Genomic DNA, 15,881 nt, shown 5'->3' with positions numbered 1-15,881 from the left:
ATCAATTTCAAAAATTGTTGTCTCCATTAGCTGCTTAGACACAAAAACACGGGAAAATGGGGTCCACGTTGGCAATTACCAAAGTTACCCTTTAAGGCCCACTTACAGAGAGACTTCATATTAAGTATAAGAACACTTTTCCTCTCTTTCTCCCAGAAAATCATTTTTGGCAATAAATATCCGATTCAAGCTATTTAGATGTAGTTATTAGTAAACAGTCATTAAAAACAAGATTAAGAATGAAATACTGATAGATTCACAGATGGATCAGCTAAAGAGAAAGTAGAAATTAAAGGATAAAATAAGTATGGTTGTTACTAACGTCATGTAACATAATGTGACATATGTCACTACCATAGCATGCTACACATACCAGCACGCTAATTTGTAATTAAAATAACTCCACTGACTTTTGGTTTCACATGGGAAATGAACAGCAGGCTCCCAGCTGAAAGTCTGGTGTTTGTTTGACCTATCCATCCCCTCACCAACCCATCCTATAGGGACATTCTCACTCTTTTTTTACTGTTGTCAGTAGTAAAACAGTCAGTACTGTGGTGGTGCTACACAAAAACTGATTTGGTTGAACTGGTTTCAGAGGTTGTAGCTGCAGTGTCAGTTTTGTTATGCGTTGTTCAATAAATGAGAAAATATACATTTTCAATTGAGCACAAATAGTTTGTTTTGATGGAGTGATTGATACGTTTAAAGAAGGTTGTGTTATTTTGCAAACATGCTGTTCTTAACATTTTATTTTCTGTTAAGGGGTGTGTTTGTTTTAAAATGTTAAACTGCAAATGAAAAACATCATCCAAAAGCAGTCAAGAGAAACCCTTATAACTCTAAAATGTCAGCCTCTTCAGCCTGTTTAGTAGTCTTAATTTAGTGAGCCCATCCTTGGATCTATACAACACGGGATGTGGAGGAGCTTGAGAGAAGAAATGTGGAACAGGACTGCACCTGAGCTACAGGATAAGAGCCCCCTCAGCTGAGATCCCAATTGGATTTTTACTCTGAGGCCTCCTTGTAGATATTTGGATGAGCTATGAATCTGGCAGCTGCTGTAGATGAGCTCTGACACAGCCACCTGGTGCACCTGAGCTCTCTGACAATGTTTTCATCCACAGTCCCATATCCTATCAGAGAAGTGTATGGTTTAGGCCAGGGCAGACTGCTTTTTGATTTTTTTGACCCGGTTGATTGGTAGAAATGCTGATGCTGTCTGACTGTGAAAAGACTCTCTGGTCTTCATGTTTAAATTTTCCTCAAATGGATGGTTTCGCTGACAATCACCATATTTGGCAGGACCATCTCCTGCCCAGCAGTGAGAAGTCTCTTCCTACCTCCAAAAGATGGCCGCCTGTCAGTTACTGACCTTTGGTCATCTGTCTCAGTGTTGGGCAAGTTACTCTTAAAATATAATACATTACATATTATTAGTTACCTTCATTTAAAAGTAATAAGTTACTTTACAACATTACTCTCTGTGTACAGTAATAAGTCACTTATTACACTACTTTTGCATTACTTTGACCAAAATGAGCTCAAAAGAACTAATGATCATTTTAATGCAGCTGATAGAAAACATTCGGTACAGGCAGGTAACTAAAAGTCCAGATGAAAGCAGAACAAAAACTAAACTGAAAACCAACACCAAGCACGAAACAGAGCAGGGAACACAGGGGTAAGCACAGGAATAACACAGGATGGACACAGGAGGAACACAGACAAACTGACAAAGAACAAAGGTAAACACATAGGCAGAGACGGCTGGTATAAATGGGCTAGCACGGCTAAGCCCTGCCTATCTTTTTCTGTTACTGTAGTGGAAGAGTGAGCGTTGAGTCTTGCGAATTGCGTTAGCATCATGCTGAACAAGGTGGATTATTTATCGAGCGGGACCTCATCCAAAAATCATCGGACTTAAATGACTTGGTGATTAACATGTTTGCATCCCAGAAAGGCCGTCGATGTGAGCTTCTCTTCAAATAAGGTAGGCCTAAGTAAGGTTGGGCGGTATTCGTGGTGATGGTAACTTAGCCTACCGCAGTAAACATGAGCCACGGTACTGCTTTTGTGGTTACCGTCATCCCGCAGTACTCCGGCTACGGTGGCAGAACAGGGCCCGGCGGCCAGCCTGCCTGCCTGCCTCACGCACCTCCCTCGCTATGTGATGGAGGTGGCCTGGCCGACCGCCCCAAACCCAGGCCTGCAGGAGAAGCCGCCAGCCAGCCCTCCCTCTTCCCTCTAGTTTATACATACGTTTTATACACAATAATAGATGGATTAGCAACCGTTTAACTTCTGATGATAAATGGTTTCCATCCTAGACTTGTATGGCTTTCTAAATTGCTTTATTTAAGGTGTAAAAAAAGATAAAAGATGATACCGCAATATCATACTGTCACCGCATCCCCCCAGAATAATACAATGATAATGATTTTAGGCCATACCGCCCAGCCCTAGGCCCAAGCCCCAACCTCTTATTAAAGGAGCATTACTCCTTTCCTTTCTTTACCTTTCCTCTCTGTGTGTACAGCGGAAAATAGTTAGTGTGTGTGTGTGTGTGTGTGAGCGAGCCAGCGAGAGAGAGAGAGAGAGAGAGAGCAAGCTTTTGGCATCAGAACATTTTTGTAGTTAACCTAATTCTCTAGTTTTGTCGTAGTGCATTGTTGCTGTAACCTGGTACTGTACCTCAGTGTGATATTACTGTTACTGCAGCTGAACTATTGATCAGTATAGGCCATAGGCCTAATGCGTTAGCCCTCCCACCCAATTTCACCACGAGCCACTACTGCACATAGATATTAGGGGTGGGAATCTCTAGGCACCTCACAATTCCGATTCTGAGGGCAACAATTTCGATTATAAAACGATTCTGGATTCTAAAACGAGCCAGTAAGACAATTTACACTAGATATTGAAAAACATTATCGTAATAAAGCTGGGAATACATATCCAGTGCATACAAACTGTATTACTTACTGTGGTTGAGATGACTACACTCCACCAGTCTCCTCCGGTCCATCCTCCTCATCCACAAATCTCAACGGGACTCTCCTGTCCCTCGTCGACCTCCTCGACATTTCTCCTCCAGTATTTACAAAACTATAACTGAACTATTTATAGACTATAAAAATACAAACTATTGCTAAAAAGACGAACAATGGCAAAACTACGAACTATGGTGAAAACACGACAAAAACACGGGAAAAAACATTCAAAAACACGACATAAAAAAACTCAAAAGCTCTCAAAAAAACACAAATACTATTATTTACAATACTAAATATTATTTACAAATAAAACGCCACCCAAATTCCACTAAAACTCACCAAAACTCCGTTAAAACACCTCTAAATCACTCCAACTTGCACTCTCCTTGTCAGCTGTCACTCTCCTCCTGCTGTGCTCACTTACTTCCCCCCCTTCACAGGTAATGACGTCACTACCGTAACGTAGATCCCTGGAAAGCTCTGCTTCTCAGCTTTCAGAATCCGTTGGAATTACTTCAATAGCATGAATGGTCAAGGAGTTACGTTAATTTGAAAAATAAATATAAAAATAAAATTAAAATTGATTATGAGTTTTCCACATTGATGAAACAGCCCACCCCTAATATTCACAATAAACTAATCACAAGAACGAAACACAGCTGGATTAGGAAGACATGGGCAAAAGAAGGGAAATGAAGATTGGCTAAAAACAAGGGTGTGGAAGAGAACAAGACTGGAGCAAACAAGACTAATACAGAGGAGGTGGGAGGGGAAGACTCTGGGAATAGGGAAGGACTAATGAGACAGTTATGACAGAAAACAGGTGGGAAAACACACAGAGACAGGGAGTAAAACCAGACACAACCCATGAAAAGAGAATCTACGAAATAAAACAGGAAGCAGATTAAACATGACTGAATAGCATGAAACAAGGGACACAAACAGAAAACTCCAAAACAAAGTCCATAGGATGACAGCCTATAAACAAACCTAGGATCATGGCAGAGGGTCAAAGTCAAAGTCTGATCATTTTGAGATATGGATAAATATTTGTGGGCCTATGATATGAAATACAATAAACAAATATTGAGGGTAGCACAGCAAACAGAATGGCGTGTGAGTCAGTTACTATGACAAATGCAAATGAATACACTGGAGCTGGAAGATCCACCTGCCAGTTCTTACGTGTGCCAGTCAGCTACAGCAACACCAAAGAGAGAGTTACGCACAAGAACAGGACTCTGTGCTGGTGTTGCTCTGCAGTTGTAGGGGATGTGAATGGAAACATATCCAACATGTGCTGATCACTGGGACAGGAAAAAAACAAATCAGAGGCTAGCTCCTTAACCCTGCTGCTTTCTAGCAGCCTTAGGACGCAAGAGCAGAATGGGATACATTGTAGACATTGCAGGTGTATTAATGGAGACACACTGAACATGATAATGCACAGTACGACAGGACCCAGATGTGCTGATCACCGACACCCTCTATAATGTAGTCTTTAATGACATGACAAGAAAAGATAACCTTCAGATTATATTTTTTCTGGTGTAGCACTGGCGGAAGCTAGTGATGTGTCAGTCGCGAACGAAACGGCTCATAGAGCTGGCTCTTTAAAGTGAACGACGGGAGCCGGCTCCTGACTGGGAGCCGCTTTGTTTTTTTTTTTTGTTTGTTTTGTTTTCTGTTCAAAGCCGCACGATTGGTCAATATGTGTGGTGTTGTCTGTGCGTCTGTGGTGAGCAGAAGTGGGAGGGGCGGGGGTTACAGGCACACACAGCACAGTGAGCACATGAACAGGAGGGAGACAGAGAGAGACAGAGAGCAGGCGCTACAGAGAGACAACATGCTGGAAAGATTAAAAAAAGTTGAGAAAATGAATACAGCAGGAAAAGCAGTAAAATCTGGAATCATTTAAATTACACTGACAATACAAGGGCAGAGTGTAGAGTCTGCAAGATTAAAATCTCATATCCAAACAACCTGCACAGGCACATGAGAACTGTTCATTCATCAGTGCAATTGGAAGCAAGCAAACCTGCTATTAATGAAGGTGCCAGTGTGTCTACTGCAACTGCTGCTGCAGTTTTAGTTATATTCTGTTGTGTGATTCTGTAAACTTCTCTATGTTGTTTCACTGTAAATAGTTACAAGTTCAAGATAGTTAAGTGTAGTAAAAAGCTAAAAGTTTAAAATACTAAAAAGTTTTTTTGTACTTTATAATTTATTTTTTGTAGCACTCTGTAGAGTATATAATGCCATATAAATAGTAAACATTTGATGCAATGTATATTTTTTTTACATGAGTAATTTATTTTACACATAATTTTATATTATTGTTGGTAATAAATTAATTTAAGCAACAAAAATCTGAGGAGCCACTTGGGAACCAAAAGAGCCGGCTCTTTTTAGTGAGCCAAGCCATCACTAGCGGAAGCGGAGCAGTGTGGATCAGTGTGGATAAATGAAAAATGAAAACAAAGAATAGTTTTTTTTAGATGGTAACGCATTATGTGACATTGTAAATGTAATACTATTACCCAAAATCCTGTTGGTATACTTTGTTATGGCTCAGATGTAGAATATTGCCAGAACACTGTCTGCCACCGTGGTAAAAACTACACTGAGAGTGGAGATTCAGTCTATATGCACTACAACACATGTATCACAGTAACAATAAGGCAAATGACTGTATTTCCCCTCTAAAAGTAAGAGCAATGGCTACAACCGTGTAACTGCTGAGGTTGGGTGGCACTGGCTCTCTAGTGTCTTTCATAGTCCTCCCATGTATGAGCACATGATGAACTAAGGTGGCACATTTAGGGCTCTAGTTTCGCAGACGGGGCGAGGCGGGGGCGCAGCACACCTGTCCTTCGCCAACTGGGTGTGGCCAGGCGGATTTTGTAAGTTTGGCACACTGTGCGCGCTGGCGCAGCTACTCCTCTATCCCACCTCCGTCCCTCCTACCGGTGCAAGTTGGAAAGAGGGAGGAGAGAAGGCGTGGAGTGGGTTTTACAGACATCACACCAATCAAATGAGCCCCTCTCCTCGCCCTTAAATGCACCGCGCAAAGGCGTAATGAGAGTTTACTCAATTCGCCATAGCAGAAGAGAGCTGCAGCGTCAGACGGCCAAACTTCTCCCAGGAGGAAACTGATGTTTTGGTCCAGGAGGTCCAAGCTCGCAGTGTCGGAATATACGGAACTGCGAGCAGACCTCCATGGGCTGATGATGCAAAGGTAGCCTGGGAGGAGGTCACCACAATTGTTGTGTTTCTCTCGTGCACGCGCTCTCTCTTTCTCTCTCGCAGTCTCACTCTGTTTCTTTTCTTTTGACTTTTCTAAGATGACAGATGCTGAATATATACTCCCTATCTGATGCTGTGGCTGTTTGTGGTTGGCTGAGAGGGATGTGAACTCATTAGTTTGCAGCTGTGTTAATCAAATCAGGTTGGGTTTCCATTACGCGTGCCAAACGTGCCAAATGGTGCCAATCCCCTTTGATCTGACATTAGATGTGACGGGACAGTCGATATAGAGATACATTTATGTGCTGATTGCAGATAGTTGCATTGAATAGTGGTTTTTTGGGTATTTATTGCATCGTTAATGTGCCTGATATTCTGGAAACCTGCCTGTGAGGTTTTGGTGACGTGTGCGCACTGTCCGCTGGTCAGCCAAACTTCGGCTACACCAGCTGCGCTCCACCTGCGTTGACAGTAGACGTGATTTCAGATGGCGAGCTTTTAGCGCACCTTTGGCGAAGCCTTTTGGCACGAAACTGTCACTGCGCCAAGCTGGATCTGTCGACACCTCCCCCTGCTGCGCCGCCACACCCATCTCAGCTCACTTCGGTCTGCCAAACTACCAAACTGAGCATACCTCGGGTTGCGCTGCTCGAAACTAGCTCTGCGCGGGGTTCGCCACCCTGCGTTGCGCCAGGAAACTAGAGCCCTTAGATGTAACATTTAGATTTAGATTTAACATCTAGATTTAGATTTAACATTTAGGTAAACATTTAACATTTAGATTTAACTGTCACATTATATTTAACATAATTCAAATATTGCTGTAAATGTGGTAGAAAGTAAAAGCTAAATGTGGCAAAATGTTGCTGTTAATTTCAGTGTGAGCCATTTTACAAACGGCACCTCATATCTGTTGGCTGTACCTATGCCATCATAGAGGGTGCTTGGAGGTATGAGGGCAGTGACATTTACAGCTTTTGAGATGGACATATCTCTAAAGGTAATATAAATGAGCCATGGGGGGGGGGGGGGGAGCAGAAGATGAGTGACAGAAAGTAGGAAAGGTATCATTGCCTCTCCACTCTACGCCCTTGGCCCACATTCACTTTATTCAGAGTCACTGCATTGCGAGTGGATTGATCCAACCACAAGATGGTCTTTAGTTGTTGGTGTTGTCCTTCTTTTCCTCTGTTGTCTTGCAAATTCAGCATTGTTAGGATCCATTGTCCCAAAGTACAAACATGCCTCAGGTCCTATTTATTGACCTGGGCAGTTCTGATTGGTGTGTTAACAATTCTGAGGCAAAGTGTTTGTGCCTGGAGAAAGGTGTGGTACTTCTGTTGTAATGACTTGAGCTCATTATAATGACAGCATATGTTTGCTGAATGAACACAGTACAATGGACAATTTATCAGGTCTTTTGTGTAAGGTTTTGCAGAAAGTTTGAAGTTTTGAACATTGATTCATGTGGAAACAGGTGAATAGTGTTCATAGATTGGGAAATGGGTTTGTCTTTTGGTAGATGGTGGATTGACAGTTTGAGATGTTTGGTTGATAGGCCCAGTTATACTGTGTTAGTGATCAAATAAAACTGTAATAAGCAAAAGGCTAACTCTAAGTTAAGAGCAGATACCTGCAATAATATCTGAATCATTTAAGCAAAAATGTTAAAATGGTGGTGTGACTAGACAGGACTTTTTTCAAGTTGGTCAAAGCAGAACAAAATAAAATGTGTGCAAAGCTGCGTTCTTTCATTGTGGTATGTGTGTTTTTGTGTGCACGCATCTGTGCAAGAACACAGTGAAGGGTTTGCGTGACTGTCAACCTTCATAACTGTCTGTCAGCAGGGGTCCCTGTCAACAAGTGTGTGTGTGTGTGTGTGTGTGTGTGTGTGTGTGTGTGTGTGACAACCCATCTCACCCCACCACCACCACTAGCTGGGAATGGACAGCAGATGAGGAAGAGTCATCAATATCGGTCACTAGGTATTGATCACCTCATTGATGAGGATGGGCATTGTGCATGCGTGTGTTTGGGTGGCGGTGGGAAGAGAGGGGGAGATGGAGGGCCGGGGCGACTGTTTATTCAGGGTCACAGGCCAACCCAGTTGTCTATAGCTGGGACCTTTCATGGGAACAAGCGGCTGATTTTGCCATTTGGTAGCTGTCAGTCAGAATTAAGCCTCCAGTCTGGGCCTGTTGCCAGGAGGCTGCACTGTTAGTAGGCCAGGTCAGTATGAGAGGGGGCAGTTAGGGATGTCTCTTATTTTAAAAGTGACAAAGCACAAATATTCTTCTTCTTTCTGCATTTGGACAGTATTATCAGTTTTGAGAAAATACATCTGTAGTCCACTGAAAATAACTCAAGTCTTTTTATTACAAATCAAATCAGTTTGACTGCAAGACAAGAGAGGTCTATAGTGCAGCTTGAAATGACATGAGTCTGCTACTGTCATGTTGCACCAGTGCACAACATTTTTAGAAATGGCAATGTCAGTCTGTCAGTCCACCACTTTGGTCCAAACTGAAATATTTCCACAACTATTGGATGGATTGCAATGAAATGTGGTACAGACATCCATGATTCCCAGAGTATTCATTGTGTTAAGTGAGAATTAACATAATGCAATTTAGAATAAGTATGTTTGTTAGGGCTAGGGGTTAGCGTTAGGGTAGAGTAAACCTATTATATCAGCATACTATGATGCAATGTTACATTAAACCAGCGTTGACTTTTGGTTTCACATGGGACATAAATACTGGTCTCCTGGATGAAGGTCCTGTGTTTGTTTAAACCTGTCCATGAGCTCTTGGACAGTCTGTGGTGGTACTTGGCAGAGTTGGATGAACCGATAAGTAATTTCCCAAAGGTGCTCAATTGAATTTAGGTCAGGGGAACGAGAGGGCCAGTCAGTGGCATCACTGCCTTTAGCCTTATTTGGACGGGATTAGTTTTACATAGGTACGGGGGGTAAAGTAATAATTACTAGAGATTTTAGTCCCGTCTGAATGTGCCATGTCAGTAATCATTACCACACGATGTCAGTAAAGATTACCGCGACTTTTATCTTCTGTAAAAGGGTCCTGGACAATTACCTCAGGTAATACTAATCCCGTACGAATAGACCAGCAGTAAACATGTGTGTTAGGGCTGTCAAAAAAAACCCTGAAGTTAGAAATATATTCGAATATATATATTTTTTATAACTTCGAACCTAAATTTGATCATTCGAATATCATTAATAATTAATTAATACTATCAATAATGTTGTATATCACGGTGAATCCCGTTCGGGCGGAGATGGCTCGCACACAAGCCGGGCCAGAGAGGGAGGCAGAGATGGAGGGAGAGGCACCGACGGAGGAGCCTGCTGTGCCAACACCACCCACTGCGCTGTCCGCAATGTGTGACCTGTTCGGGGAGACATACAGGGAGAGTGTTGCACCTGCTGCCTCCCTGCCTACCCTTTTTGAAGAAGAGATGAAACGTTACCAGATTGAGACACCACTACGAGCTGACCAGGATCCACTCTTGTGGTGAAAAACTATGCACTGAAGTATCCAAACATTGTTCAGATAGCGAGGCAGAAGTTTTTCATACCTGGCACTTCAGTGAGGTCAGAACGGGTGTTTTCATCTGAGTGTCACATTCATATTGCGCCAAAAAAAATCTATATATAATAATAATAATAATAATGATAATAATAATAATAAATTCTAATATTATTGGAACTCTACTAAATTAATTCGAAAGTATTCAAATTCAATTTCATGGTGCTTTTGACAGTCCTATCATATGCACATGATGGCAGAAGGAATGGATTGTGAATGGATTTACCCCTCCCACTTGTGGTAGTTTTAGTGATATTTCTTATCCCTTGTGAATCGGCCATTAATATTACTGACGTCCTGTGGTAAAGTGATATTACCCCACGTGCCCATGTAAAACTAATCCCATCCAAATAGTGCTTTTGTCATTCAGGAACTGCTTACACACACTGCTTACAAATCTCTGAGGATTTCATTTTGGTACATAACAGCAATCAGGATACCACTGGCTATGACATGGAGGTCTATGCAGCCCTCCAAGGATATGACTCCTCAGACCATCACTGACCCACCGCCAAACCGGTCATACTGGATGATGTTACAGGCAGCATAATATTCACTGCAGTGTCTCCAGACTCTTTCACACCTGTCACATGTGCTCAGTGTGAACGTGCTATCATCTGTGAAGAGAACAGCTGAATCAAGCTGCATGGTGCTGGGCCATGAGCACAGGTCCCACTAGAGAACGTCAGGCCCTCATGCCACCCTCATGGAGTCTGTTTCTGACAGTTTGGTCAGAAACATGCACACCAGTAGCTGCTGGAGGTCATTTTGTAGGGCTCTGGCAGTGCACTTCCTGTTCCTCTTCACACAAAGGAGCAGATACTGGTCCTGCTGCTGGGTTGATGCCCTGCTACAGCCCTGTCCAGCTCTCCTCGTGTGACAGCCAGTCTCCTGGTATCTCTTCCACACTCTTGATACTGTGCTGAGAGACACAGCAAACCTTCTTGCGATCACATAGATGTACCATCCTGGAGGAGCTGGACTACCTGTGCAACCTGATTGGGCTGCAGGTACCGTCTCATGCTACCAGTAGTGACAAGGACAAGGAGTAGTGACAGCTGTCAACATCAAGGGCCGCTGCTTTCAGGAGTGGTGTAATGTTGAATACCTTTGTGCTGAAAGGTGATGATATATATATATATGTATATATATATAACCCATATGATGAAAGAAGCAGATGACCTCAGTTATTTTTACATTATCTATTCTGGCCCCCATTCAAAAAATTTGGACACCCCTGACTTACTTGGTTTTGGTTTTAATCACATTTCATGGCCTTCATTAGAGTATGGAGGTTACTCAGTTGTCATGGAGATGTTTTGGTAAACTCTAAAAACCTCTGCACATTGGACTGAGGTTGCACCAGACAACAGCCACAATGATTAAGAAGCCCTTGTGCCAGTCTGATAAAGGCCCAACCTGACAGGAATGAAAATGAGTATTGGGCATGACAGTTTTTTTTGATTATCCCATCCAGTCTGTCATAGTGCTAGTTTTTCAACTCCAGTCAGTCTTCCAAATGCTACTGTAAACACTGGTGATATAAAAGAAATAATGTTGGTGGTGTCAGGTGGAAGAATGATGTCTCATGCATCTCCTTTCCTATCACCTATTGATGCTGCTCATGTTGGGAGGTCATGGATTACTAGGTCGGGGTCCAATGTGCATCCATTAAGCTGATGCTGAACTATTTTACTTGATAATTATCAAATGTCACTGTGATTCATTTGATAGTTGTCGAGATATTTCAGTTTGGACCAATGGTGAGGGCCAACCAACTGATATTTCTTTCAACATGGTTGAAAACAACTCCATCTTGTATGGTCTTGGATGTAACCCTCTGCTGGCTTTCGTCTGGCTTTTTCCAACAAAACCCCCATGTAAAGGGAAGTGCTGATTCATTAGCTTCAGGCTTTGGGCCCATAAAGCCCAGTGAAAACATGTTTAGGTCAAGTGTCTCACTTGTAAACTTGAGGGCTTTTGATTTGTTGATCCAAGCACAAGTTGTAATATTAGAGCTGTAAGATCCTGGAGCTCTCCGTCATGTTTCTCAAGACAAGCAATTACACACACACACACACACACACACACACACACACACACACAGAGATATGCACCTTTCTGGTTTTCCAGACTCCCTGTTGACCCCTCGAGACTTTATGTAGCTCTGTTTTTCCACACACACCAACAAATACACCTGCTTGCTGCCATCCTGCTCTGTGTGTCAGTGACCTTGCATCTTTAAATCCTTGAACTGTCCCATTTGAACAGACTAAGCTACTTGTTTTTCATTTACTGAAGCTCCACTGGGATTGCAGTACTCGGTGGACTGTCAGTGGGTGGAATGTAGGGCATTCAAACTTGGCTTCAGCAGGCCTGTTAAAGGGTTTTTAGGTCACGTTCATAATCAATTTTTTCAATAAATGTGGAGCTCCACTGAGGTTCATGTGAAATGCAGACATGACCTTATATGACATGTCCTCTTGGGGCACCATTTTCTAATTAGACACTTAACAAAGAGTTTATGCATTGTAACATATAGTGTTATTAATTGTTAATAAATAATGTGTCAATGCTTTATAGATACATTCAAAGCTATTCAAGAGTTGCTCCAATTTCACACATGAAGATCATTTTACGTTTCATGGGGAATACTACTGCCTGTGAAAATGTCTTCTGAAGCTCCGGAGGACTTTTGTCACATCTGCTGACATCATTAGGGTTGTCCCAGCTTGGACTTGGGAAGATTTAGGAATTTACAAAGCAGGGAGGGTCACCCTGTGTAACAAAAGCTATCAGGTTTATTCATGGGAGATGTAAGATGTGGTGTTTTTGGAGCTCAACCTATACAGCACTAAAAGTATAACGTGTTTATAACATATTTAATTTACTTACTTGTAATTAATCAGGGAGACCACTCAGAAAGTTTGATCACATTGAAAAGCATCAGGACCAAAATCCATTTACAACTGGTGCTTTGCTGGGCTATCATAAATGCTATTAGTTAGTGATTTTCTGTGGTTTCATATTGGCAACAAATCCCCAAAAAGGCACTGCCCAGTTCAAAATAAATTTGACATTGTTTTGTGCTTTTAGCCTGTTCTTATCCCTTGGTTGTCAAAAATAAATACTTCGTAACTCCCCCCAACTTCTCAAATGCTGCTGCTTTGTCAGTAGACCTACATGTCAAAATATCATGCACAAGTTATCATGCTCTTTACTTGCTTTTTCAAAATAAACTTACAACCTATGCATAACATTCATTCATTCATTCATCTTCTAACCGCTTCATCCTCTTGAGGGTCGCGGGGGGGCTGGAGCCTATCCCAGCTACATCGGGCGAGAGGCAGGGTACACCCTGGACAGGTCGCCAGACTATCGCAGGGCTGACACATAGAGACAAACAACCATTCACGCTCACATTCACACCTACGGACAATTTAGAGTCTCCAATTAACCTAGTCCCCAATCTGCATGTCTTTGGACTGTGGGAGGAAGCCAGAGTGCCCGGAGAGAACCCACGCTGACACGGGGAGAACATGCAAACTCCGCACAAAAGGGCTCCCACGCCCGGGATCGAACCGGCAACCCTCTTGCTATGAGGCGAGAGTGCTAACCACCACCCCACCATGCCGCCCATCCTATGCATAACACTTTTTTCAAATTTTTAGGTTTACTTCCCTTAGATTTAGGTAACCAAAGCATGTGGTTAGGTTTAGAAAAATACATTGTAACTAACGTAATGTCTAACGTGTTACTAACTACTGCTGCTAATTAATGTTACTAATGTAATGTCACTTCATGTGACATACATCATGTGCACATAGCACACTAAGTTGTTATCAACATAACTGCATTGACTTTTGGTCGCACATAATCAGCAGGCTCCACTTTCTCGCTCGCCTACTACTAAGGTAGTTGCCAGTGGCATTATGAACTGTTGTCAGCTGGTGCGTTTAATACCACAGTGAAGGGTGCCTCTGTGTGTCAGTGTCTGATCCACCCACTCAGTATCGGCTGATATTGGCCTTGAAATGATCGGAATCAGCCAACATGCTTTTTTTTATTTTGCACAATGATTGAATATTGCATACATTGAAAAGCATTATATTTCATGTTTCCATCTGCTTTTGGGCCATCATAAGAGTATGCATGCATAATATGATGATAATTCCACTACAGAGGAGACTTGATGATCACTAAAATTAGGTTGAATAAAAAGCGGATATATTGATACTGGTATTGGTTATCGGTCACATAAGTTGTTATACAGTTTATTGGCATATTGGCAAAAAAAAAAAAAAATCCAATATCGTGCATCCCTAGTTCCTATTCTGGGGTGGTGCTGTACAAACATCATATATTTTTTCCAGGGTATTTTTTTCTCTAGAGGACAGAATTATTGTTTTCTCTTAAAAAAGACAAAAGTAGCTGCTCTGTGACTGTAATTTACTTGTATATTTCATTAACTAATAATTATATTTATAAATATGATTTAGTGTTAAGTTATCTTTAATGGCCCCACTGGTAATGGCCTCCTGAGCTAGAGAGCAATGACCTATACCTGATCTATAAAGTACTAATAAATGATTTATCATCATTAGCCATTATCTACAACTTATAAATACATTTATACAGGCTGCATTAATAAAGAGTGAGTAACACTTTATTTTGATAGTCCATCTACAGATACTTAAAAGAGTATCTGTAACATTTCAACACGCTTTTTCTGTAAATGTTTTACAGATTATCTGTAGAGTACATGTGACAATACAGGAACACAGGTCCAAGTGTTAAAGTGCTAAAAGTGGTAACCATCTTAGTTTACCCTGTGCAGCCTTTCCTGTGCCGTGTGACATGTAAATAGAGAAGACATTAAGTGTCCTGGGGTCATGTGTTTATTTGATGCTGCAATGATCATATCCTCTGAAAGACACACACACACACACACACGTTGTGTATTTCATCCGAATGCAGCTGGAGCGGTCTTGCATCCCTCTGCCAACAGTCAGTGTCACAGAGCAACCGCGGTTGTGGTGCTTTTTGAATTAAAACTATGGCTCGGGGCACTTTGTTAACTTATTATGGAAAACAGAGGACCTCACCAACGCCCTCTCTAACACACACATACACACACACATACACACAAACATGCGCCTACACACACCCTCCTGTCTTTTGATAAGGCTTGTACCCTTGTCAACAAGCACACAATTTAATTAGTGTTGATTGTTGTTGGCGTGTTCAATAGTTATTAATTAGAGTGGGGAGGGGCCCCGGTCTAGATTGCACGCCCGAAGCTGTGACGCATCATGTTGTCTCACACTCCAGAATAACAGAGATGCTGTGAAAAATCAAAGACTGGTGGGAGGGGTGTGTGGGGAGGGGGGTTGGAACCCCTAAGATAACGTCTTCTTAACTAACAACATTATTATTAAAAGGCAAAATGTGGACAAGAAGTATGCAACTAGTCATTTATTTTTAGTAATTTATTTTTAGCCAATGACACAGAAGTACTGAACTGACCAGGTCTGGGATAGTACAAAACCTCTATGTGTTTGAGGTGTACTGTAATACTGTAGTACATGAAAAACATCACAGTATTACTAGCTATTATTGCAGAGGAGAGAGTGCTGCATTTACCCTCTAATTCAGGGTCAAAAACAGGTCTGAATTGTACATTTTTGAGAATGGGTGTCAAAATCTCATTGTATGTCATTACCTAAAACTCAGTTCTCCATTTCACTAATACAATGTATAAGAGGACCTCCCCTGCACACCAGAGTGTGTCATGTGCCAAGACTTGCTGCCAGATGAAAATCTGTTGTCATCTAATCTTTAGGCTGTGGCTGTTTGATTTCATTTTTCCTACTCTTCATCGTGAAATAGAACCTACAACCCCACTGTTTATAAAAACACATTGATATTAGAATCTTGTAACTAGTTATTTATTTATTTATTTACATTCTCATAAAGTAAACACAAATCCAATGTTCATAATAACTAGCAAATAAAGGTAATTTTGCAT

This window comes from Epinephelus fuscoguttatus, linkage group LG5, assembly GCF_011397635.1.
Source record: "Epinephelus fuscoguttatus linkage group LG5, E.fuscoguttatus.final_Chr_v1".
NCBI lineage: Eukaryota > Metazoa > Chordata > Actinopteri > Perciformes > Serranidae > Epinephelus > Epinephelus fuscoguttatus.
This window is presented reverse-complemented; position numbering follows the sequence as displayed.